At 34.3% G+C, this 24,201-nt stretch overlaps 1 protein-coding gene across 4 annotated transcripts in view; it reads right to left on the reverse strand.

Moving 5' to 3' along the window:
- Positions 1-24,201, reverse strand: part of LOC129952702 (RING finger protein nhl-1) — a 162,235-nt gene that overhangs the window by 105,136 nt on the left and 32,898 nt on the right. The window contains exon 1 of one of the 4 annotated variants that reach the window (XM_056065477.1): positions 4,717-5,258. The exons of the other annotated variants lie outside the window; for them this stretch is intronic. The gene's annotated coding sequence lies outside the window, so the exon portion shown is untranslated. Of the gene's footprint in view, positions 1-4,716; positions 5,259-24,201 lie in introns of those variants that run through there. 4 annotated transcript variants of the gene reach the window in all.

Here is a 24,201-nt window from a genome sequence, read left to right on the forward strand (position 1 = left end):
AGATAATAATTGTAATGGCTGTAGTTTTTTTTTATTTTATTCAATTAGAGAATATTTTTGTATTTTATTTTCTATTATCGTTAAACTGCAGTAATTTTATGAAAATGGGTTTTTTTTTCAATTGGTTATTTTGATACATTCTACATTTTGGTTTAAAAGAAGTTAGCAAATATTTGGATTGATAAACCAAATTTGGCAACATTTTCGAACTTGGGACAGGTAGAAACAAAATGAAATATAGAAAAACTAATCGTTAAGGTTGGATTTTGGTGTTGCAACATCCATATTTCTCTGGAAAAAAAAAACTTTGGTAAGCGTTTCGTTGTCAACGCTTAATACAAGTCGATAATTACAAATTTCCCGAATTGAAAAATTGGACTTGCAAATGCCACTGTGTTTCTCAGCCTGTGTAACGACAGATATTTTATACAAGTGATATCCGAACATGGCATTTGGGCTATACAAATTAGGAGTTTCGGATACATGTCCCAAGCTACTGTAAAAAAATTGCAGAGATTTGAAGCCTCTTGAAAAATGCTACAAAGTGATTTTTGAGATGAAAAGCAATAAACCATAGGTCTCCTTTATCCTCGGCATAATTCGTACACAGGAAAGGTTCAGAGTTGTAAATCACTAGTCCTTAATTGACCATCAGTAGTGCCCCCAAATTTAGTTTTTTTTTTTTTTAAATATTCATGAGACTACTAATTTTAAATTAAGAACAAAACTAAAACCACAAAGTCATAGAATTTAACCATTTCTGTTTATCTTTTAAAACTAGGAAATTTATTAAAGTAAGAAAAAATGTATCTGTAACTTCTTAAAGGAATTTGTTGTTCTGAATCAGAATCCCACCTCATTTTTTGACTATAATGTTTTTTAATATACATTTGTGAAAATACTTAATTTTTAAGGTTATTTACATCGTAAAGAATATTATACGATTTGTTCTAAAAGTACAAATCTTTATCGTTAGATGGCTTATGGGTCTTAAGGCTTTTAAATAACTTCGAATTTAATTCTTTTGTGTTTTTGAATACATTATTAACTTCCCATAGGAAGTTATTGTAATGGGTCCGATTTGTCAAATTGAAAATTTTGACATTTCTCGACGTTTCAAGGTCCCTAGAGTCGAAATAAAAGATTTTTAGAAAAAATTTTGAGAAAAATCTAATTGACAGTTTTTTTTACAAAAAAAAATAAAAACTTAAAAAAAAAAATGTATAAAAGTTGGTAAAAATTGATTTTCGACTCAAATATCTTTTCAAAACTTTGAGATATTGGCTTTAATTTACTTTTATCTTTCAAAACATCTTGTTGTCAACATTCAGTTAAAGTTTGAAAAAAAATCGATTTGACAGTTTTTGTACAAAAAATTAAAAACCGAAAAAAAATTAACAAAATTTTGTAAAAAATGATTTTCGACTCAAATATCTTTTAAAAACTTTGAGATAATAGGTTCTAACTAATTTTTTCTTATAAGAAATATTGTTTTCAACATTATGACACATTTTAAGAAAAATCGAATTGACAGTTTTTTTACAAAAAATAAAAACCTGAAAAAATGTATAAAAGTTGGAAAAAATTGAATTTCTACTCAAATATCTCTTCAAAAATTTTAAATATTGGCTTCAAACTAATCTTATCTTATAAGAAATATTGTTTTCAACATTTGGTAAAATTTTTAAAAAATTCGAATTGACAAGTTTTTTACGAACAATAAAACTCTAAAAAAAAACAATACCTACTAAAACTTGGTAAAAATTTACTTTCGGCTCAAATAGCTTTTCAAAAAATTAAAAATATTCGCTTCAAACTTATTTTATTTCAGAGAAAATATTGTTTACAATATTCTGTAATTTTTATATAAAAATCCAACAGTCCGTTTTTTTCATAAAAAATAAAATCTACAAAAAATAGTGCGCAAATTTGGTAAAAGTACATGTATACAAACTACAAACTTTTAAGCAAGACAAATCGACAGACGGGATGGGAAGTTATCAGTGAGGGTCGCATCCCAGCCTCTTTTTCGTTTTAGTTTTAACTAAGATTTTTGCTGTATACGCTGAAACTCAAATATATTCATTTTAAACATTATTTGTATTGTTTTTTTTTTCAATTTAATCCAAAAACATGATGTTATAAGACTATTAATTCCTAAAAAATGCATTTATATCGTTTTGTGATTAAGAACCGTTTAAGTATAATTTCTTCACCAGGTTTTAAGGTTAGAACAAAAATAAGATACTAACAAATTTTAGACGGAAACGTTAGTTAAAGGATTGTGGATTTGAAAAATCATAGGTCCAAAAATTGTACCAGATTAGAAAAAGGTTGTACCTCAAAAATCTCACGTGAAAGATAGATTTTAAAGTACTAAAGTCTTCAAAAACCTTACAAGAAGTATAATATGAGTTCAAGCTACATAACCTTGTTGACTTGTGATAACCAAAACGTATGGTACCCGTGGCATGATGGTTAGTGCGTTGGACTGTCATGCAAGGGGTCTTGGGTTCAATCCCTGCCTGTGCCACCTTAATTTGCGCGGGTACTGCCTCTTGCCTGGAATTGACAAATCCTTCAAGAGTAAATCTTGTCATGAAAAAAGTGCTTTCTCAAAAATTAGCCGTTCGGATTCGGCATATAAACTGTAGGTCCCCTCTATTCCTGACAACATTACTCGCACACAGGAATGGTTGAGAGTTGTAAGTCACTAGGCCCTGGTTCACAACGGACTGTTGCGCCACCCAATAGCATGCTCAAAATTAATAAAGGGTTTTAAATATTTCGATAAAAACGAGCACGGTTTTAAAAAACTATCGGCGTTTAAACGAAATTGGACATGATTCATATGTTGGAAATCATTTGCTGTCCATACAAAAGTAAAAATAAGTAAAGTTAAAAGCCAGAGCAATATGTCTTACAGTATGAGAACAAAATGGGAACTATATTAAATTTTGTTGGGGAGCTTTTTAAATCTCTGTTCTTCACTGATAGCAAACATTTGACGAACTTTAAACGAAATAAGGCTGGTTATGTTCGGTGAAAAGTTTGACCGGCAGATTAGAGTTCCAATATCGGTTTCACGGTTGCCATATGCCAAAAATAGTTTCTAAACATTAAATGCCATAAATTGTTGATATTAATAAAGATAACATTTTGGCAATTTCATTAATTTGTTGTAATTTAGCAATGCCCGATATTATTTTAAGACCGATGTTGTTTGATCAATCTCAACATCAACAAATTTTCTTTAACTGCGTAAGAATTTACTAGTTTTTTTTTTTTTGTTAATTCAAGAACTAAAGATTTGCTAGGATTTTGCAATAAGAGGTTTCATTTCGCCATTAAACAAAATCGAGTTTCTTCGTGAGTAAATCAACATGTGTTTAATTCATTTCAAAGATAAAGGTATGCCATTAACAATAAAACTGAAATCAATCAAATGGACGCCTCGACTACAATATCACCCCATCATCATTTTCATGAAATTCTCCATGACCAACTCGCACAATTGCGAGGCTGTATATTATTGATAACTTAAAGTATTCCATCCACTGTGGAGCATATTTTATAAGTCACCCTAGGAAAAAGCGTAAGATATTAAATCACAAGATTTCAGTAGCCAATTGTGAGAAATAACAAGTTAAAAAACTTTTATCGAAAGTTGGGATTGCTTCTATTTTTGTAATCATTTTTCATAATTAAGATGTGTTTTTAAAGTCTTTGTTGTTCCATTTTAAGAAAAACGTAGTTTTTACTTATCAAAAGACTTCAGCTTCAAAAGTCACAGCTTCCCAAATAACGGGCTATTCAAGATGAAAACTCTTATTTTAAAAACTTGTATATTTCCGAAAACCCAACTTCTTAAAAATATTGTTTCTTTTATTTCTTATTTGCCTTAAAAGTATTCTTTTGTAAATAAGTTGAACCTCAAAACAAAACGACAACGTTTTACTTTAAAACTCAAACAAAACAAAGCAATAATTAGTAATTCCAAACAATTTCTTATCAGTATATAGTCCTTCAATAATTCATAACGAACACCAAAAATAAATGTTTCTATAAATATATTTTGATGCACTCTAACTTTTCATTTCCTTTATTAAAGTATTCATTTGTTTTTCATTTTATATTTTAAAAACAGAAAATATCTTGAGTTTGTCTACAAAATTTTCATATTCAAATGTTATCTTTTCCCCATCATCATCATCATCGTCCTCAAAAAAAGAAAAAAAAAAAAACTAAACTAAAACAACAACAAATACAACAAAAACACTGAACTTTACTGAACTGCAAAGTTTCCATTGTTGGCATTGTTTAACCAATTTCATCGCCCACCCGCACATTTCCAATTTATTCAAGGCTTTGTTTTGTTTTGTTTTCCTGCAAATCACACCAAAATGCACAATGACCTCAATTTTCCTACACAGAATTTTCAGTAGAAAATTTTTCGAATGAAAATTACAAAGACACGACAAACTGCAATATCAGAAAATGTGTTCTTTATTTTTTCTGTTTTTTTTTTTTGACTCAGACTCAGAGTCAGATTCAGAACAAAGAACGTGTCATTGTCAGAATGTTCCAACACAAAATATCCATGATTTTAAAATGGAAAAATATATATATGTATGGAAATAAATAAATTCAGAAAACGGGGAGAGAAAACTTAGGTACTAGGCACTCGTAGTAGTTTGTGACTTTAGTGACACTTACCCTTGCCCTTTGTCTTATATTTTTCCTGGTTATTTTATTCCAAGGAAATAAAAGCAAATATCAGACTAAAGTTGCAAATGGAATCCGAATAATACGTTTTTTTTTTGTAATTACTTTTATTTCGGTTTGTTTCAAAATTTACGGATTTTATTTAAAATTTTAGGTTAAATCTATTAATTTTTCACTAATTCTCTTAAACTGTAGTTTGATATTTTTTTTAAGTATGATTAAGTAATTTCTTAAAGAATTTTAAATAACTTTTCGCACAATATTCCTGTGGTCGAATTTTATCTCGCAGAATGTTTCACAATTAAATTTACAAAATTCAAACGACATTTTTAACATTAAAAAAAAACTTAAAACTAAAATCGTTGGAAAATTAAATTTGTGTAAATTTAAACTTCATCCGAGGAATCTTTTTTGTTTTCCTTCTTTTACCCGGAGAACTTTATAACTTAACTTAAAGCGGATATTGCAATTTATAAAAAAATATTGTTTAAAAACCGTTTTTTTCGCGAGAGCAATTAGCACAGCACTATAGCAAAAGTAACACTAAATTTTTGAAAAACCGTTTTGCCGCACATCGAACGAGAAAAGAGGAAATAAAGAATTCCCTCATTTCATCGCCTCGTTCCGGTGCGTCTTGACTTTTCTGAGAGGGTGACGCGACGACAAGGCAAATGAGGGGTTCGTTTTTATCGGGGGAAAAAGTTATTCTTGGCCAAGGAAAATCAAATTAAAGAACATTTTTCTCTTATAACGGAACCGATCGAGCTATGTGTCGTGAAACGTGAAATGTGTGCGAGTGTATTGAATTAAAAAAATAAATATACCAATCTTCGGAAAACGGAAAACTGTATACATACAATAAGATAAAAATAAGATAAGAAACGAATAAAGAGAAAAAAGAAGATAAAGAAATAAAGAAAAAGCTTATTTTGAAAATAAATTTCCCATTCGCATACAAGTTCAATGCACAGATACAAATGCAAACAATTTCCCCGATGAATTCTTTTTCTTTTCTAAATAAACAAAAGTGAATTTTATGAAGATCATTGGATTTATTTTAGTTTTTCAATTTTAAATGGGAACAAATTGAAAAGTGGTAAAATAGAAAAATACCAAAAGAAAAACAACAAAACTTTACAAAATAAAACTGAAGGGAACAAAAACTGTATTTCCCAGAAAGGAAATGCATGTTTATTTAAAAATATGGTTCAGGGTCAGGGATGTCAGAAACACTTCTTTTTGTTGGTTGATTCCCTGCAAAATCAAAACATGTGATTCATTCGAAAACGACCCCTTAAATACCATTTTATTGAATTATTGATTTGTTTGTAGTTTAAAAAATGTAATACAGTTGAAAGTAGCTTATAACTGGCAGCTTTGAACTTTTAATTTGTTGTATTACTTCATTTAACATATGGCCTTGTTTCAAGATAATTCAAGATTCCAGAAATTAAATTATTTAATTAATTCAACCACAGTTATTTCAGCCTTCAACTATAAAAGGAATTTTCAATTTATTATCATAAAATGACATGAGTTTAAATTATTTTTCAAGAAATTATGTCTTTTTTTAATTTATTTCAATTAAAAATTTAAAAAAGAATAAACTGTAACAGTTGAAAAAAAAATCCCCACACATTGTGAGAATATTATAAATCTTGCACCAGGCGCACACGTTTTAAAGGCATTAATAAATTTATTTATATTTTTGTTTATATCTTCATGCATGTTGTATGTATATATCTTTAATTAAAATAACATGATAAATATGCATTTATTGAGTCTTAAAATAACCCACGCGCAAGTACTTTTTTCACGAACTTTAAAAAATGGAAAAAAAAGAAAACTCTTGATTTTAATTATACATTTGTAGGGAGTTATATATTTTTTAAATTCTTTGTTAAGAGATAAAAGTAATGATGTGATACTTAAAAAATGAAGATAAAAAAAGTATAAATATGTATTGATATAAATTAATTATTTCATCTCGTTTATACATATTTAAATGCAAATAACTATTTAATAAAATAAATATTAAGGTTCTGTGAATTTGGTATGCACATAAATGATATTTTAATGGATATTCCACAGAAACTGAAAATTTATAAATTAAAATATATGTTTTGGGGAATTTCTTTTTGAATTCAATTTAATATAAAAAAAATATATAAGAGGCTTAATATTGAATTGACACCTTTACCATTTCTTGATATTTGATAAGTAAAAACGATGTCATTACTAAAAATTGATCGGTACTTGTTAAAAGTTTTGAGTTGTCGACGTGACGGTTTCAAAGTTCAGAGTTTGATGAAAAAGATTGATGAATTTTGATTACTTTTTGAAGAATCGCAAATCGATGCGATCTGTGTTTCCGAAACGTGGTTCTCTGCACCTGTGAAGGATGCAACATACTTTCTTAGCGAATATAGGATTTTCCGGTCTGAGAGGTGGAACCGCGGAGTAGGTGCTGATATATGTTATATATGTATATGTCAAGAAAAACCTTATCTGTAAGAAGTTATACTATTACTTACCCGGCTCTTCTTGTGAGTATTTGTTTTTGGAAGTTAAAGGCAGTGAAGGTAATCTTCTCTTGGGAACCCTCTAAAGACCTAATAGGTATATCGATTTGGAACAAATCTATAGAGTTATTGAAGAAATTACTGTTATCTCTTCGAACATTATCGTATGCGGTGACTTTAACTGTTACCATTTAACTGACAAAAGGTTAATTGAAAACATGAGATCCTTTGACTTGCACTCAGTCAACATTAGTCAACCAACCCATTTTTCTTAGTCATCTTGTACGCTATTAGATCATTACTAAATGAGTGAAATCGATCAAGTACTGTTATGATGATCAGCTCGAAACTCCAATTTTTTCTAGACAGAATCTCATTTTTTTAACCTATGATTTTAATTCAAGTGTAAACCAAGTGTTTTTACTAAGGCACCTCTCCTTATCCAGACGGCAGCGGACGAATGCCCTGGCTATGACATTAACATTGTTTTAGGAGATTTTAATGCCAAGCTAGGAAGAGAAGATATCTTTGGTGGCATAATCGGGAGATAAAGCCTGCACGACACTAGCTCCGACAACGGATTCAAGCTGATCGATTTCGCTGTGGAGCGAGACAATCTGGTAGGTGGTATGTAGTTCACACATCTCAATATCCACGAGGAGACATGGAAATCTACTGATTAATCAACCGTCAACCAGATTGACCACATTGCTTGTACGTGGATCGACGCACGATACTTCCCCAGTGTACAGGATATCCGAACATAACGAGGGGCCAACATTGAATCGGACCACTAAATCGTTGTAGCCAGTGACTATCCCGACCTAAGCCAAAACAAGGAAGTACTATGAGAAGATTCGACGTTAGACGGCAACAATCGCAAGAGACTGCCATGTCCTTTTCCGATCGAGTCTCTAATAACCTCTTAAGGAGACCTATGCTTCCTGAATTAAGCATTGAAAACCAGTGGCAACATTGCCTTGCAGCCATCAGAGATGCCGCCTCTGAAGTGCTAGGTTTCCCACGGCCACCACAGCAAAACCCCTGGTTGGACGACGAATGCGCACGCATACAAAATGGCACTGCACAAAAGGACTAAAGCTGCTCGCGAGCTCTACGAGCAGAAGAGGAGAGAGGAACATCGGCTTCTTAGATGGAAAAAAAGAGAGTATGAGAAGCGCGCGATCGGGGATATAGAGGGATGTCATAACAGGAATGAGGTTCGTAAATTTTACCAAAAGGTAAAAAAAACCTCCCAAGGGTACCAGCCACGAACCGAAGCATGTAAAGACGATCAGGGGAACATCGTAGAAGAACCGCAGTCAATGCTGAGACTATGGAAAGATCACTTCTCCAAATTATATAACGGCGAAGACGAACCGAATTCCGCAGTAAGGGAGATAGAACCACTCAACCTCGGCGACGCAGATCAACAATTCCGCCTACCCGACCTTGACGAAGTAAAGATAGCTATATCTAAACTTAAGTCAAACAAAGCTGCTGGAGCTGAAGGCATCGCTGCCGAACTATTCAAAGGGCGATGACTTGGTAGGGAGCATACACTACTCATCAGTAAAATATGGTCGGAAAAAAGCATGCCCGATGAGTGGAATCTCAGCATAGTGTGCCCGATACATAAGAAAGAAGACCCTCTAAACTGCGCCAACTAGAGAGGCATCAGTCTCCTTAACATTGCGTATAAGATCCTCTGATTGGTCCTTATCAGTGTGGCTTCAGACCAGGAAACTCCACTATCGACCAAACATTCACACTACGGCAGATCTTGGAAAAAACCCAGCAGCTTCAAATCGATACCCACCATCTCTTTATCGATTTTTAATCCGCGTATGACAGTATCTATAGGGAAGAGCTCTACCGAGCAATGTCTAGTTTTGGCATCCCTGTCAAACTTATCCGTTTGTGCAGAATGACGATGGAGAATGCACGCTGCACGCATTGACCCGGACCACTACCTTGTTGTAGCCAAGGTACGGCTACGGATATCCCGATCCAAGCCAAAACAAGGAAGTACTATGAGAAGATTCGACGTTAGACGGCAACAATCGCAAGAGACTGCCATGTCCTTTTCCGATCGAGTCTCTAATAACCTCTTAAGGAGTCCTATGCTGCCTGCATTAAGCATTGAAAACCAGTAGCAACATTGCCTTGCAGCCATCAGAGATGATGCCTCTGAAGTGCTAGGTTTCACACGGCCACCACAGCGAAACCCCTGGTTTGAAGACGAATGCCGGCAAGCGCATGCAACGATATAAGAGGCATACGACACGGCGCTGCACAAAAGGACCAGAGCTACTCGCGAGCTCTACCAGCAGAAGAAGAGAGAGGAACACTGGCTTCATAGGTGGAAAAAGTGAGTGAGTGGAATCTCAGCAGAGTGTGCCCGATACATAAGAAATGAGACCCTGTAAATTGTGCTAACTACAGAGGCATCAGTCTCCTTAACATTGCATATAAGATCCTCTCTGCCGTATAATGTGATTGTCTAAAGCTGTTCGTCAACAACCTGATTGGTCCTTATCAGTGTGGCTTCAGACCAGGAAACTCCACTATCGACCAAATATTCACACTACGGCAGATGTTGGAAAAAAAACCCAGGAGCTTCAAATTGATACCCACCATCTCTTTATCGATTTTAAGGCCGCGTATGACAGTATCTATAGGGAAGAGCAGAAGAAGAGAGTTTGTGCAGAATGACTATGGAGAATGCACGCTGCTCTATCAATGTGGGAAAAGATCTCACCGATGCATTTGATGTCAAAAAAGGTTTTAGACAAGGCGATGCACTGTCATGCCACTTCTTCAACATCGTTCTTGAAAGAATTGTGCAAATCTCTACCGTCAACACTAGAGGCACAATCTTCCAAAAGTCCATCCAATTACTCGGATACGCAGATGATATTGACATAATTGGAAGATCAAAGCGTGATGTCAGTGGAGCGTTTTTGAGCATTGCGACGGAAGCGAAGAAGATGGGTTTAGTGGTCAATGAGGGCAAGACCAAGTATATGCTGTCATCAAAAAAGAACATTGAACAACGAACGTGTTGGACAAAACATGAACAGCTATAACTTTGAGGTAGTTAAGGACTTTGTCTAGCTAGGCAACGCTTTTAACACAGACAACGACACTAGCGCTGAAATCAAACGAAGAATAACTCTTGCAACTCGCTGCTTCATTGGACTAAGAAGTCAATTGAGAAGTTAAGTCCTCTCTCGAGTATCTAAAATCACTATCTATAAGATACTCATCAACCCGGTTCTCATTTATGGCGCTGAGGCCTGGACCCTGTCAAAGAAAGATAAGAGCCTTATTTAATCAACACGATCCATTGAAAACACAAATTAGGATTCGTGAAAATAAACAATGGTTTACTAGTAGGATTAAGGACCTTATAATCGGCGATGATCGCAAACTATGGAAGAACCTTATCCAACTAAACAAATAAATAATTTTCCAGCTGCAATGAATATAAATGAGCTAAACAGTAAATTTGCTTCTGCACCTTCAATAACTCCAAGAGATTATGTATCCACCAACTTCTACTAACTCTTTGTTCAGTTTCGATTGTTTGAACGCCTTAGACATAGTTGAAAGTTGCATAAGTATAAAGTCCAATGCCACGGGTGCTGATGATTTGAATCACAATTTTCATTAAAGCTTTTCTTCCATTGCTTCTACCATACTTTACACATTTAATGGATACAATCCTTACCACTGGCATTTTCCCGCATCAATGGATTTTCACGCTTTGTAATGAATTTAGACCGATTTCAATACTTCATTTTCTATCTAAAGTCTGTGCAGGGATAATGCAAAAATAATTAAACAGCTTCATCGGTCACAACAACCTTTTAGTCGATGTTCAGTCGGGTTTTCGTTCACACCATAGCTGTATAACGGCACTACCTAAAATAATCGAAGACATAAGGACTGAACGCGATATTGACAAAGTAACTTTTTTAGTCCTACTAGACTTTTCAAAGGCATTCGACATGGTGAATCACTCGATTCTTCTGAATAAACTGCGTCACAGATTCAACATATCTTCAAAAGTTATTAAACTGCTTTTTTCCTCTTTGAATGATAGGAAGCAAGTCGTTTTCTTAAATGAAAATGTCTACGATTTTCTTTCGATTCAACAAGGATGAATTTTATCCCCCTTTTATTTTCATTTTATGTGAATGAAATCGGTTTCAGTATAAATAAAGTATCAAAACATTTTTATGTCGATGACATTCAAATTTTCAACAGCTGTGCTTTGGGTTTAATTAAAGACTGCGTTTTTACCCCGAATCGAGAACTAGAAAAGATATCCTACTGGGCGTCTTGCAATGGGTTGATTCTCAACGCAAGCAAATGCCTGGTTATATCAAGAAAAGAATTAGATTTAACATAATTCCTTTCCATAATTCTAAACGAGAACCCATTAAAATTCTTAAATTCCAGTAAAAATCTGGGTGTAATCTTCAATAGAACATTGACCTGGAATGATCACATCAACCAATTGATAGGTAAAACTTATGAAACGCTGTGGACCGCCCAAAACATAACTCCATTTAAAACCAGTCTAATGCTAGCAAGGACCCTAGTTATACCTGTTCTCACTCTTGGATTCAAAATTGTTTACAATTGCAATTCCATCAACAAAAATAAATTAAACATAGCCTTTAATAGTATCATTCGATACATCTTTGGGGTAAGAAGGTACGACCATGTTTCACATTTGCAGGAGATTTGTATTAATATGCCTTTAAATGACTTCACGAAGCTTCGAACATTGATACTGTTTTTTTAAAAACTTGAAAACACGTCAACCAGCTTATCTCTTTGAAAAAATCTGGTTAGGTTAGTTCTTGACGTGTGTCTTACTGCTGGAAATTTTAAATGCTCGAGATAGGACTTTACTACTCAATTGCCTTCTAAGTCCAAAGAAGCAGCGATTTGCAAGAGTAATTCTTCGTTCTTCAGCGCTGGTGTCCTTGTCTGAGTTTATAGCGGTACCTATATTATGGCTGTCCATGGTGACGTTTTGTCCAAGACGTAGTTGTTTTCAGTTCATTTTTTGATGACAGCATATACTTCGTCTTGCCCTCATTGACCACTTAACCCATCTTCTTCGCTTCCATCGCAATGCTAAAAAACGCTCCACTGACATCACCCTTTGATCTTTCAATTACGTCAGTATCATTTGCGTTTTCTAGTAATTGGATGGACCTTTGGCCTCTAGTGTAGGCGGTTCACAATTAACTCCAGAACGATGTTGAAGAAGTCGCATGACAGTGTATCGCCTTGTCTAATACCTTTTTTGACATCATAAGTGGTAGGAAAATTAAAAATCACTTAACATTAAAGCCTTGGTTTAATTTTTTGCTTACAGTGATTTTTCATTTTCTATCGCTAAACCATCGGCGTTTGGTTTGGTAATCTTGTCTCTCGCGCCTCCTTAAGGCCTTTCTGTAGATGATGATATTTTAATCTCTATTCCTGCCCATGATTTAACATTGCTCTTGATCCGTTTTATAATGGATTGTTCTATTTCGAAATCTATGATGGTTAAGACTGCTCTTTTTTTTACGTTTTGAAAGCTCCTTCAATGTCTACGAACGCAGACAGTTTATTCTACTTATCAGGGATTATTTTTGTCTACTGTTCTCACCACACAGTCTAAGGCCGTTTCTACACTTTTATCCTTGGAGTACGCATTTTGTGTTTTTGAAAATAAACGACACAAGACTTATGAGTATGTATAGGCTTTAGCGTTGGCGTGGCTGGGTATATCAGCTGTAGCTTTTAAAATTACTCTGACCTCGCGCAACAACTTAGGGACGTATCCCTTTAACTAAGGCAGCCCAGAAGCAAAAGTTTCTACACTTGCCCAACATGATTCTTTTTATCCAAAGAATTTTCCTCAGGAGCTTTGTTTGGCTTGTTGAATTTCATTTGACTTGACTTAAAAGAGTCCAAGGCGGTATCTAATCTAATGCGTTTGGCAACATTAAAAAGTCTTCTTGTTAATTTCCGCGTAATATGCTCTGAGATGTCACTTTTTGTTGTGGTTTTGAATGAGTATAGGTGGCATGATGGAATGGGACCGAATGAATTACTTTACTGAGCTGTGATCAATTAAAATGGTTGTAATTGAATGATATTGATATGAACTTTGGAAGAAAGTCAAATTTCACGTTGATTTTGTAATAAAGAAGAGATGATCACAATTTGTCATCAAAATCTTGCCATTAAATACTTTTAAACTTTTTTCTTTGAGGCCGCGTAGAAGAAAATGTCCTTGCCAATGCTCCAAAAATGTAGAGCCGAAAATGGTCGAATTGGTCATGGAAAATTTCATGAAAAGGATATGGTGGTGCAACCGTATCCGTAGTGGTCATTTCGCTAAAATCGTTTCCTATTCTCAATTTCTACTTACAATTATGTAAACCTCCATTGATTTCTCTTATAATATACTTATTGTTGCTAAAACCTTCTACTGGACAATCTCGTAAATGGCGCCCGATAATTGTGTCGCTTTGATCACAGATGCATTTAAAATTCTTTAGCTACATGACACATGAAGTTCTTAATTAAAGTATTCAAATCAAATCTTGTTTAGTCATTTGATGAAAAAAAGTTTGAGAAAAAAGGGATTATCCATCACAATCCCTAATAAAATTAATGCATATTACAATTGCCAAGCAATATTTGGTTAGCAAAATTAAGTAACCACATATTTTGAAAACACAAATAATTAATACAACAGCCCAAAAGATCGCCATTTCATAACCTTGTAATATCATTACTTTAACAATATTAAATTCAGCTTTAAAATATTAGCGAGATGTATTTTGGTAACATAATAGATGATTAGTTTTTGTTATAAATTTTAGCTTGAAAACCAATTAGATTTATGCATTATCTAAATATTTCAAAAATTACGTATACGTTAATGTGATGTAAAATATTCCGTAATAATTGTACACAAACACACAGAGCTCTCAAAGTACAATTGAAAATATCCAATATCGGTTACCAAAATTCATTTTCCAATGAACAATTAATTTAACATCAAAACTGAAGCAGTCAAATATTTTGCATAACACGTACTTTTATACATACGAGTATATTTCTATATGCACATAACTCTGTGTGTACAGGAGGTATTTTAAAATTGATTTAACACTAATTCGATACATCCGCATTTGCAATATAAATTGCAAAATCCATAACAAAAACGTTTTTATTTATTTTTGTTTTGTCTACTTTTTTGTTTAATAAAAACAAAAATCCATCACTCTACGATTACATCACAGCGAGACCATGAGGTTAGGTTTCAACGAAATAATAATTGTTTTCAACCTAAGGATCATCCTTGTCATTGTAGTGTGTGAAAATCCATCAACACGAAAAAATTTCAAAACAGAAATGGATTTTAAACAATTTTAATTTGTTCTATTTTTTTTTCTGTCCATGGAAAAAATCGAATCAATTCAGCCTCAATTATTAATTTTCCGTGCGAAACAAAAATTTCTACATCACCAACAACCAAAACTGTTCATAAACCTAGTTTTTTAAATTTTCTTTTTATTTATGTTTTTTTGATAAAAAATAAATTCATTTTTACATTCCGTTTAATAAAAGATAAAAATACTATATGACATTACATAAACTGGTCTCGCCCGTAGAGAATACGAGTTTTGGTATATTTTTTGTTAAATGTTTTTGTTACAATGATTTTAGGGTTGCCACATTAATTATTTGCGTTTATAACTATCAATACAAATTTCGGAGAACAAAATATTAAAATAATATCAAAAGAACAACATTGTACCAAAGCAGTTTTTACGAAGGTTTTTGATATGAAACGCAGAATATTTCACTCAAAACATTAGTCAATACGAACGAATTCTCAAATTGCCTTCAAATAAATTATTCTCGAAGCCTCAAGACATAAATTTTGAATTTAATACAATTTTATCATAAAAAAAATTGATTTGAATGTTTTTAGAAAATAGCATTTAATACAAAATATCGTCTAAAGTTTTTATCATTTGGAGATTCTGAATTTGTGGATTTGGCCTTCAAGCTAATATCGATATCGAATTGGTCTGATTTTTTTCAATACTTTTTTTAAACAAAGTCAGTTTCTAGCTCTTGAGATCTAGGTCTAAAGGAAGCGCGAGTCTCTTTTAAATCACCAACTATCCATTTGCACAAACATTTTTTTAAATACAGGCTGGGCCATCTGTTGGTTTCTTTTCAGCAATAGGTTATTTTTACGCTGAAAGCTGTTTTCTGTTCGAAATCTTGAGAGAAATTCACTTTCATACTTTCACAAACCAAACTGAGTTGCATAACTATTAAACAATGTTGGGCAGCAAACGTTTCTAAGGATTGGTGTGCAGGTTTGCAACACTTTTCGATCCCGCCGTCACACAGTGCACCCGATTCCAAACACAACTTAATTCAATATTTAACCCACGAGCCTGAGGAGAATTATGCACAAAGGTTTCATAATTTTTCACTTGCAATTCATCAATTGACGCATCAATGGATGCTTTTTTATAGCTTCACAGGTTGAGGTTGGATTTTAATTAATAACTTTGGGCAAACAATTATCTTTTCTGAAGAGGTGCATTTGTATTACAGGCTACGTTAAAAGACGAAGTTGACGCATCTTGGACTCGGAAGTCAACATTGTTGAGAAGCTTATGAACGGTGCTATATTGGGTACAACAAGGTAGTGGCCCGAATCGTGTCTAGCACGCTTCCAGCGTGGAGAACTCCAAGTTCCTTTATGGATGTTGAAGTGTGCAAAACGCGTACTAGATACCATGACGTTTCGTCCAGTAGAACAATCGATGAGCCTTATCGGAAGTATCGTCTGTTTTTTTCGATATCGTATTTGTTGTCGAAAGCTTTTGAAAGTATGCGAAACTTGCAACAGTTATATACGTTCAAGTTCAAATACAACATATCCACAAGGTCTGATCACAAAGGATAAGCTACAATGGGCTCTCAACAGCTTCAAACCATTTAAAGCTGCAGGACCAGATGGAATAATACCAGCAGAGTTACAAAAAGCTTCTGATATAATTGCACCAATCCTTGAGGCAATTTTTACCAGCTGTCTTTACCTGGTCCATGTTCCCTCGGCATGAAGAGAAGTTAAAGTTGTTTTTATACCTAAAGCAGGTAAATGCTCCCAAGTCAATCCTAAACATTTACGACCTATAAGTCTATCATCATTCCTTCTTAAGACCCTGGAAAGATTGATTGATATCCATTTAAGGGCACGTACCGATACAAGACTTCTGTCTTCGTCTCAACATGCCTACTGTAAAGGTAAATCGGTGGAAACAGCGTTACACACTTTAGTACGCACCATCGAATATTCCCTCCATCATAAAGAGTTCACTTTGGTTGCTTTCCTTGACATCGAAGGTGCCTTTAACAACGTGGACACATCTGCACTGACATCTCTAAATGTAGAGAGTTCGCTTCGGGAGTTAATCCATTTAATGCTTACTAGCAAAATAATTAACTCAAAACTGGGCAACTCTTCTTGCAGACGATTCGTTAGTAGAGGGACACCGCAAAGTTGTGTTCTATCCCCTCTCCTCTAGAACCTAGTGGTGAATGAAATCCTAACTAGTCTGGATGCGGAGGGCTTCAGAGTAATAGCCTATGCGGACGACGTTGCTATAGCAGTTTCAGGAAAGCATTTTATTATCCTAAAAGAACTCTTACAAAATGCCTTGGACAGACTCATACTTTGGGCAGATCGGTGTGGACTGGGTGTTAACCCACACAAAACCGATCTGGTCTTATTTTCGAGGAGATACAAAATTCCATTTGTCAACCCTCCTTTTATTAAAGGAATCCAATTAAAATTCTCAGACGATGCTCAATACCTGGGTCTTGTCTTAGACAAAAAACTAAATTTGAAACGCAACGTACAGGAAAGAGTCAAAAAAGCTACTATAGCTCTCTTTTCTTGCAAAAAAGCTATTGGTAATAAATGGGGTTTATAACCCAGAATCACGCATTGGCTATACACATCGGTAATCAGACCGATTTTAACGTACGGTGTGGCAATATGGTGCACTGTTTTGAGAAAGGTATAAACAGGGATAAGTTAAATAAAGTCCAACGTTCAGCCTGCCTATGTATAAGCGGATCGCTTCGCACGACCCCGTCTGCGAAACTGGACACCTTGCTCTACCTTATACCTCTTGACATATTTAGCAAACAAACAGCTTCAATCTCTGCTATTCGCTTCAATGCTTCGTCGCAGTGGACAACAACAACATTGCCCACTCCGTAATTCTAAGGTACTTAGAATCAATTCCAAAGCACACAGACTACAACATCCCCCAACAATTCGACAGAAACTTCCAGATTTCTATACCTACCAGATCTTTTTGGGAGAATAGGACATTCTTGGAGGATGAGTCAATCCATTTTTACACAGATGGGTCAAAAACCAAAGATGGGGTTGGTGGAGGTGTGTACTCTGAACGACTGAAATTAAGTCTCTCATTCCGCCTTCCCAATCATTGTAGCGTGTTCCAGGCGGAACTTTTGGCGATAAAAGAAGTCTTGTCTTGGCTCAAAGAAAACGTGGTATCAACATCTGATATCGGTATTTTCTCTGATAGCCAGGCCGCTATCAAGTCTCTGGACTCTGTCTCTACAAACTCTATAACATTCCATAACTGTCGATCATCTCTAATGGAGTCAACAGTTTAATATTCACCTTTGCTGGGTGCCAGGCCATAGAGACATTCCAGGTAACTGTAAGGCAGATGAACTCGCCTGGAACGGTACAGTTCAGCCCATCCTACCACGTTTGGCAAGTACTGGCATACCAATCGCTACTTGTAAACTGCTGCTAATGCAAAACGCTGTGAGGAGGGCAGGCACCAGGTGGAACAGCATCACGTGTCAAGCCACAAAAAACATCTGGCCAACACTGGATTTAAAACTTTCAAAGCTCTCTTTAAAAAGATCGTATATAAGCTCCATAACAGGTGTCATAACCGGACACTGTCTAATAGGAAAGCACGCCACGAGACTAGGCGTTTTCTCAAATGACATTTGCAGAAGCTGTATGGACGAGGAAGAGGAAGAAACGGTTCTTCATCTTCTCTGCATATGCCCTGTTCTAGCTCGAAAAAGAATTACCTAGGAGAATTCTTCTTTAACGACCTAAACGATCTAAATCATATCGGTATAATCAGCCTCTCACGTTTCGTAAGGGTCTCAAGCTGGTTTAATTGAGCTTAGGATGAAGCCTCAAGATTCATGTGGTATCACAATGGGCCATTAAGCTGGCCTAAGTGTGTCCGTCTCCATCTTGGACAGCCACTATAACCTAACCTAACCTAGACATAACTCTACGAACGCATCCATCGACCATCAAGGATAGCTATTCCAAAAACAAACCCTATTCCATGCAGGATGGCGCTCTGTGCTACACAGACCAAGCCACACTCGATATTTTCCTCACCAAATTTCTAAATCTGCGAAACCTGTTGATGAAGCAACTTGAACGATGAAGGGGCATAATCAAGGTAATGGGAATTTTTCGTTTTAACTTGTAAAGACAATAAAGTTGAAAAAAAATTGTCATTTGTATGGCATTTTTGAAAAGAAACTTGTACTTGAGCTACACTAAAGTTATAAAGCATATAACATAACATATCGGTGTGTTTTTCAAAAATAAATACGATGCATTCTTCAATGTTTTGAAATTTATCTGGTAAGATCATTTATATCTCAACAAATCAGGAGCCTTCGCTCTGACGAAACTTTTATTTTAGAGCAGTCGGCTTGACCCCAGATTGAAGGCCATTTGCTACATGGCCCTCATACACCGATTATCTTTTATGGTTGGTGGTTCAACGTTGCCCCTTCTCAGATGGAGAAGTTTCGGGTGTTCGAGTGGCAGGGTTTACGACGCTGTACCGGCTTACGTGCATTACTATTCCAACAAGTTCGTACTCACCGGGGCTCGAATCAACAGAATTGGCAATTTCGTGATAAAACTCGTTCGAGGTCACATTGCAAGAGCTATGTCTTCGACCAACAATTTAATTTTCGGGGCGTTCTATCCGAACGAGGAGTATTTTGAAAGTGCACGCTTGAGCGGCTTCATCCCACCAGAGGCATTCCTCTTTTTAGACAAATGCGGTCTGATACAGGATAGATTGCAATTCCGTTAATCTACCACGTCAGACGACAAACCGTGGATAGGCGACTCCTGTACAATCGGGACGTCATGGCACAAGGCGGAGCAGAGCTCCTTCGGTTCAGTAGGGCTGTGTCCGAACGGAACGGGTGAAGCAGGAGAACCAGTTTTGATGGCTTCAATCGGAACTTGATTAGTTTGTAGTCGGGATGGGGTTTTTAGCCTTGGCCTGCTTATATACTTGTTTTATAGTTTAAGGATTTAGTTTTAAGTAGAAAAGACATGTTGACAAAAAAAAATACAAAAAAAAGTATAAACAATTTAAAACAAAAAAAAATGGAATCAGACAAAAAAAGGACAACAAAATATGAAAAATAAAAAAAATGTTAGATAGTTAGATTTGCTGCTGTGGTTGTTCTAGTTTTAAATAGTTTTTAGGTAGTTTAAGTTAGTTTTATTTTAAGGACCTTATTTTTTTAAGTTTTAAGTAAAAATAAAAAATATATTGATATTAGTTTTTTTTTCTAATAAACCAAAAATAAATATAATGAATTACAGTAAAATAGATCTAAGGGCCGAAAGGCATTAGAATTAAGTATTATTGTTTAACTTATAGTGTCCGTATGGGACCAGTAGGTTAGTTGTAAGTTATGGTTAATTAGACTAGTTTTATGAATTTTTGTCTAGCTTTAGGATAGTTTGAAGAACAAATTAATAAAAATGAGTAAAAAAAAACTTTGCTTTATTTTTCACAGTTTTAATGAAAAACTTCGTGGCAATATCTTCTAAATCCTTTTTAGCAATGATGCATAATAGCTAAACCTTACTCGTACCTTTCCAACCAAATAGTTCAAATTTACTTAGTACTTGAATCTATTTTACACCTAATCTTCATAATAACAGATACATTCAACACAATGATGATGTTCTTATTCTCCACTGTCTGATTAAGAAGAAAAAATTGTAAAATTGTCTGCTTTTTCAACTAACTGATTTAAAGTGATAAAGGAAATTAAAATACAAACTTTAAATAAACTTATGCAACATATCCAATTAAACGTACTTGCATACATACTTATTTATAAGATTAAGTGAAGTGCAAAAGTTTGAGATAGTTTGTAATTTAAAGAAAACCTATTAGGCAAAACAGGGCGTATGAGTAACTATTTTATTCATCTAATCCTGTGGATTTCTGTGTACAACTTTAACTTTTACCTACAGAAATCAAAAACATGCTGATAAAAGAGATTAATCTGAGGATTTATGTACATTACACACTTTTAATCAATTTTCAAAAAAAAAAAAAGTATTTCAATTCTGCTGAGAACTCAATTTTGCTGTTCATAAGAACACGATCTTTAAATTTTGATTAAATTCATACACAAAACTTTTTACGTATTAGTTATCAAGTTTTTGAAACAGGTATACACTAGAGGATTTCTACTTTATATTCTACAACATATTTATAGTTTATACACAAGAGAATACTGATGATGGTCTTTATACATGTGATCCCCATTTTTTTAACCAAAACACACAAATTTTAAACTTAAGGAGAAAACCATAGAAAATATTTCATAAAAAAAAAACCTTTAGTTTATCGCATCAGATATCCAACAAGAGAGGGATTGATCCCAAAGGAATTGATTATAATTTCATAGAATTTAATCACGAACAAAATAAAAAGAATAAGTTCGGGTCAAAGTTACTCTTAATATATGAGTTTAAAGAGAAATCCCTTTGCGCGGCGGTTGAGTAAAATATTGGAAAAATGTATACAAAAAGCACAAAGGATTTTATTTTATCTTGAATAAAGAAAGTAAAAGAGATGAACTTGATGTGTTTTGTAAATTAAAACAAAGAAGACATATTTAATTTAATTTACATTTTAATTGTTTTAATGTTAAATTCTATAAAACGAAAAACAAATGGCAATGGCAACACACATCAAAGTTTAAATATTAAACTATCAAATAAAACCTTTAACAAAATCATCCGCTTTTGGAGGGTTCTGTTCGTTTTTGTTTTTTTGAACAGACTACAAGTGTAATTATGACAGTGCTAAAGCGCCACGAACGTGGCAATACAATGGGATTAAACCTGAATAAATGTAATTTTTGTTTTATGTTTTTCAGAAAAAAATATTATTTTTTTTGCAATTATTTTCAATTAACATGCCTCAGCCAAATTGTTTGGTTATTCAATGTGCATTTATTTATATATATCCACTCTGTGTTTGTTCTAAGGGTTCCATAATTGATTCGAGAAAAAATTAATAGGGCATCTAGTGGGTTTATTTAAAATCATTGACAATTTTGACATTGACAGCTTCTTCTAACTCGAATTACTGACAAAAAGTCAGCGTCATAGCTTCGTGGTAAAAAATGAGAAGATTTGAAATTAAACATGGTTGGACGCATTGAAATATAAATATCGTATTGTGTAGCCCAAACAGTGCGTTTTTTTAAAGACAAGTTTCTAGCAACATGAAGAACCCCTTCGGCGACTTTAGTCAAGTTTAAGCAAGACGTTCGTGAGGCTGGTATACAACACTTATATTCTCTATCATAGAATAATTTTGGACAATGATATCAGATTAAGAACTTAAAAAGTCCAATTGGACAACCATTTTTGGTCAAAGCCATCTAATCTGACAAGCCTTGTTTTGACCTCTTTTTCTACGTTAAACAAAAAAAAAAAAACAATCGGCCACATTTAAATAAATTAATTAGGTGGCGCAACTCTCAACAATTCCTTTGTGCGAATACTGTTTTCAGGGATGGAGGAGACCTACGGTTTTAAGCCGAATCCGAACGGCTAATTTAAGAAAACACTTTTCATGACATAAATACTCTTGGAGGATTTGTCAATTCCTCTCAAAAGGCAGTACACGTCAAAAAACATTAGATGGCATGGGCAGGGATTGAATGCAAGACCTCGGACATGACAATCCAACGCACTTATCATCATACCACGGGTACTACTTGCCGCATTTTGGGGCTCGGAAGACTCGAACTTCATTTTCGAAAAGGATTGAAGAATTTCGGAGTAGTGGCATGTAGTTTGAGTCCTTCTGACTGTTTTTTGTTCGGAAATTCTAAAGGATATATGTTTTTCCAATCAATAGTCAACAAGGATTTGTTCCTGGCAATCGAACTGCACTCGTATTAATGACCTCAGGTTTTCGGGACTATAAATTTGAAAACTCATTTAAATATAAGCTTTATAAGGTCATGAAGTATTTTTTTGTTTTATTCAATAAAATTCCAAAACTATAATCTTTATGTTCAATAATCAGTTGAAATATCTTTAAAAGGTTTTTTAATAGGGGCTGCTTAATTTTGACAACTCTTGGCGGCCGTTATGTTTCTATTTCTTTCTGTCAAAATATCATCTCTTCATCAGTCACTAAAGACAAAATTATGGTTTGAAGTAATAGCATCGAGTAGCCAGTGTAAATAATAAAACTTTATTATCAAAATGTGTGTTCTCTAATGGCAAACAATGGCCATTGAACCTCTTTCATGGGTTACATGTCCGTTCTTCCAACTTTACTATTCAACGCTAGATGACCAAATTTGAGTCCAATAAAAAATCAGCCAATACCCAACAAAATTTCAACAAAATTCTAAATATTTATATTATTTTTTAAATATTTTTTGTGAATCAAACTTCGGATTCGAAAACAGCACTTTTGGAAACCACAAAAGCTTTGAATTCGAAAATTCTCAAAACTTCATACAGACTCTAACGAAGACAAGTAGAACATATGATACATGGTTTCAGAGTAGTTTTCAATGCCCAACCTAATAAAACCTAAGCCAAAGAAGTTAAAACATCATTAAAACAAAAGTTATAACTTTAATATAGGGTGATTTTTTAAGTATTATCTTTTTGGCAACACTGGTTTAAAGAGATGAGGCACGTTTCGCGGTTTTGTTTTACTGTCAAACATCTTCAGTTTGATCTTCAATTTAACCATGAATCGTCTTACAAACGAACCACGGTTGCAAATTATTTTATTTTATTATCAAAATTCGTGCGCTGTTAAGGAAGGTTATCGCGCGATTCTATTCGGGCTATTGTGACTAAATTTCGGACCAAATTTACATTGTTAGACATAAAACCACCAACACGCTTACGTAGAGTGCGAACTGAAGAAAATATCGCAGCTGTATCGGCCAGTGTTAATGATGACCATCGCCGTTCACAGCGATTGGGCCTCTGTTACGTGGGAAATTTTGTGGAAGGATTTAGGTGTGATGCCTTTTAAAATACAAGAATTGAAGCCGAACGACCAACTGCAACGTAAATTTTTTTGTGAATGTGTTCTTGGAAAGTTACCGACAAATTGTGTTAATCGACGAAGCTCATTTTTGGCTCAATGGTTACGTAAATTAGCAGAATTGTCGATTTTTGAGAGAATATCAACCAGAAGCATTGCAAGAGCTACCAATGCAACCAGAAAAGTCACAGTTTGGTGCGGTTTATGGGCTGGTGGCATCATTGGATCGTACATGATCAGAGATGATGCGAATTAAAACGTAACTGTGAATGGTGAGGGCTACCGTGAGATACCCAACTTTTTTTGCCCAAAATGCAAGAGCTTGACTTGCACGAGATGTGGTTTCAACAAGACGGTGCCACATACCACATTTCACGTTCTATACAAACAAGAACGCTTCAATTGTTGCATTGGAAGACAACATTGAAGAACATAAAAGTTGCTTAAACTAACTAAAAAAAGGT

The sequence above is a fragment of the Eupeodes corollae genome, chromosome 3 (genome assembly GCF_945859685.1).
Source record: "Eupeodes corollae chromosome 3, idEupCoro1.1, whole genome shotgun sequence".
In the NCBI taxonomy this organism is placed as follows: domain Eukaryota; kingdom Metazoa; phylum Arthropoda; class Insecta; order Diptera; family Syrphidae; genus Eupeodes; species Eupeodes corollae.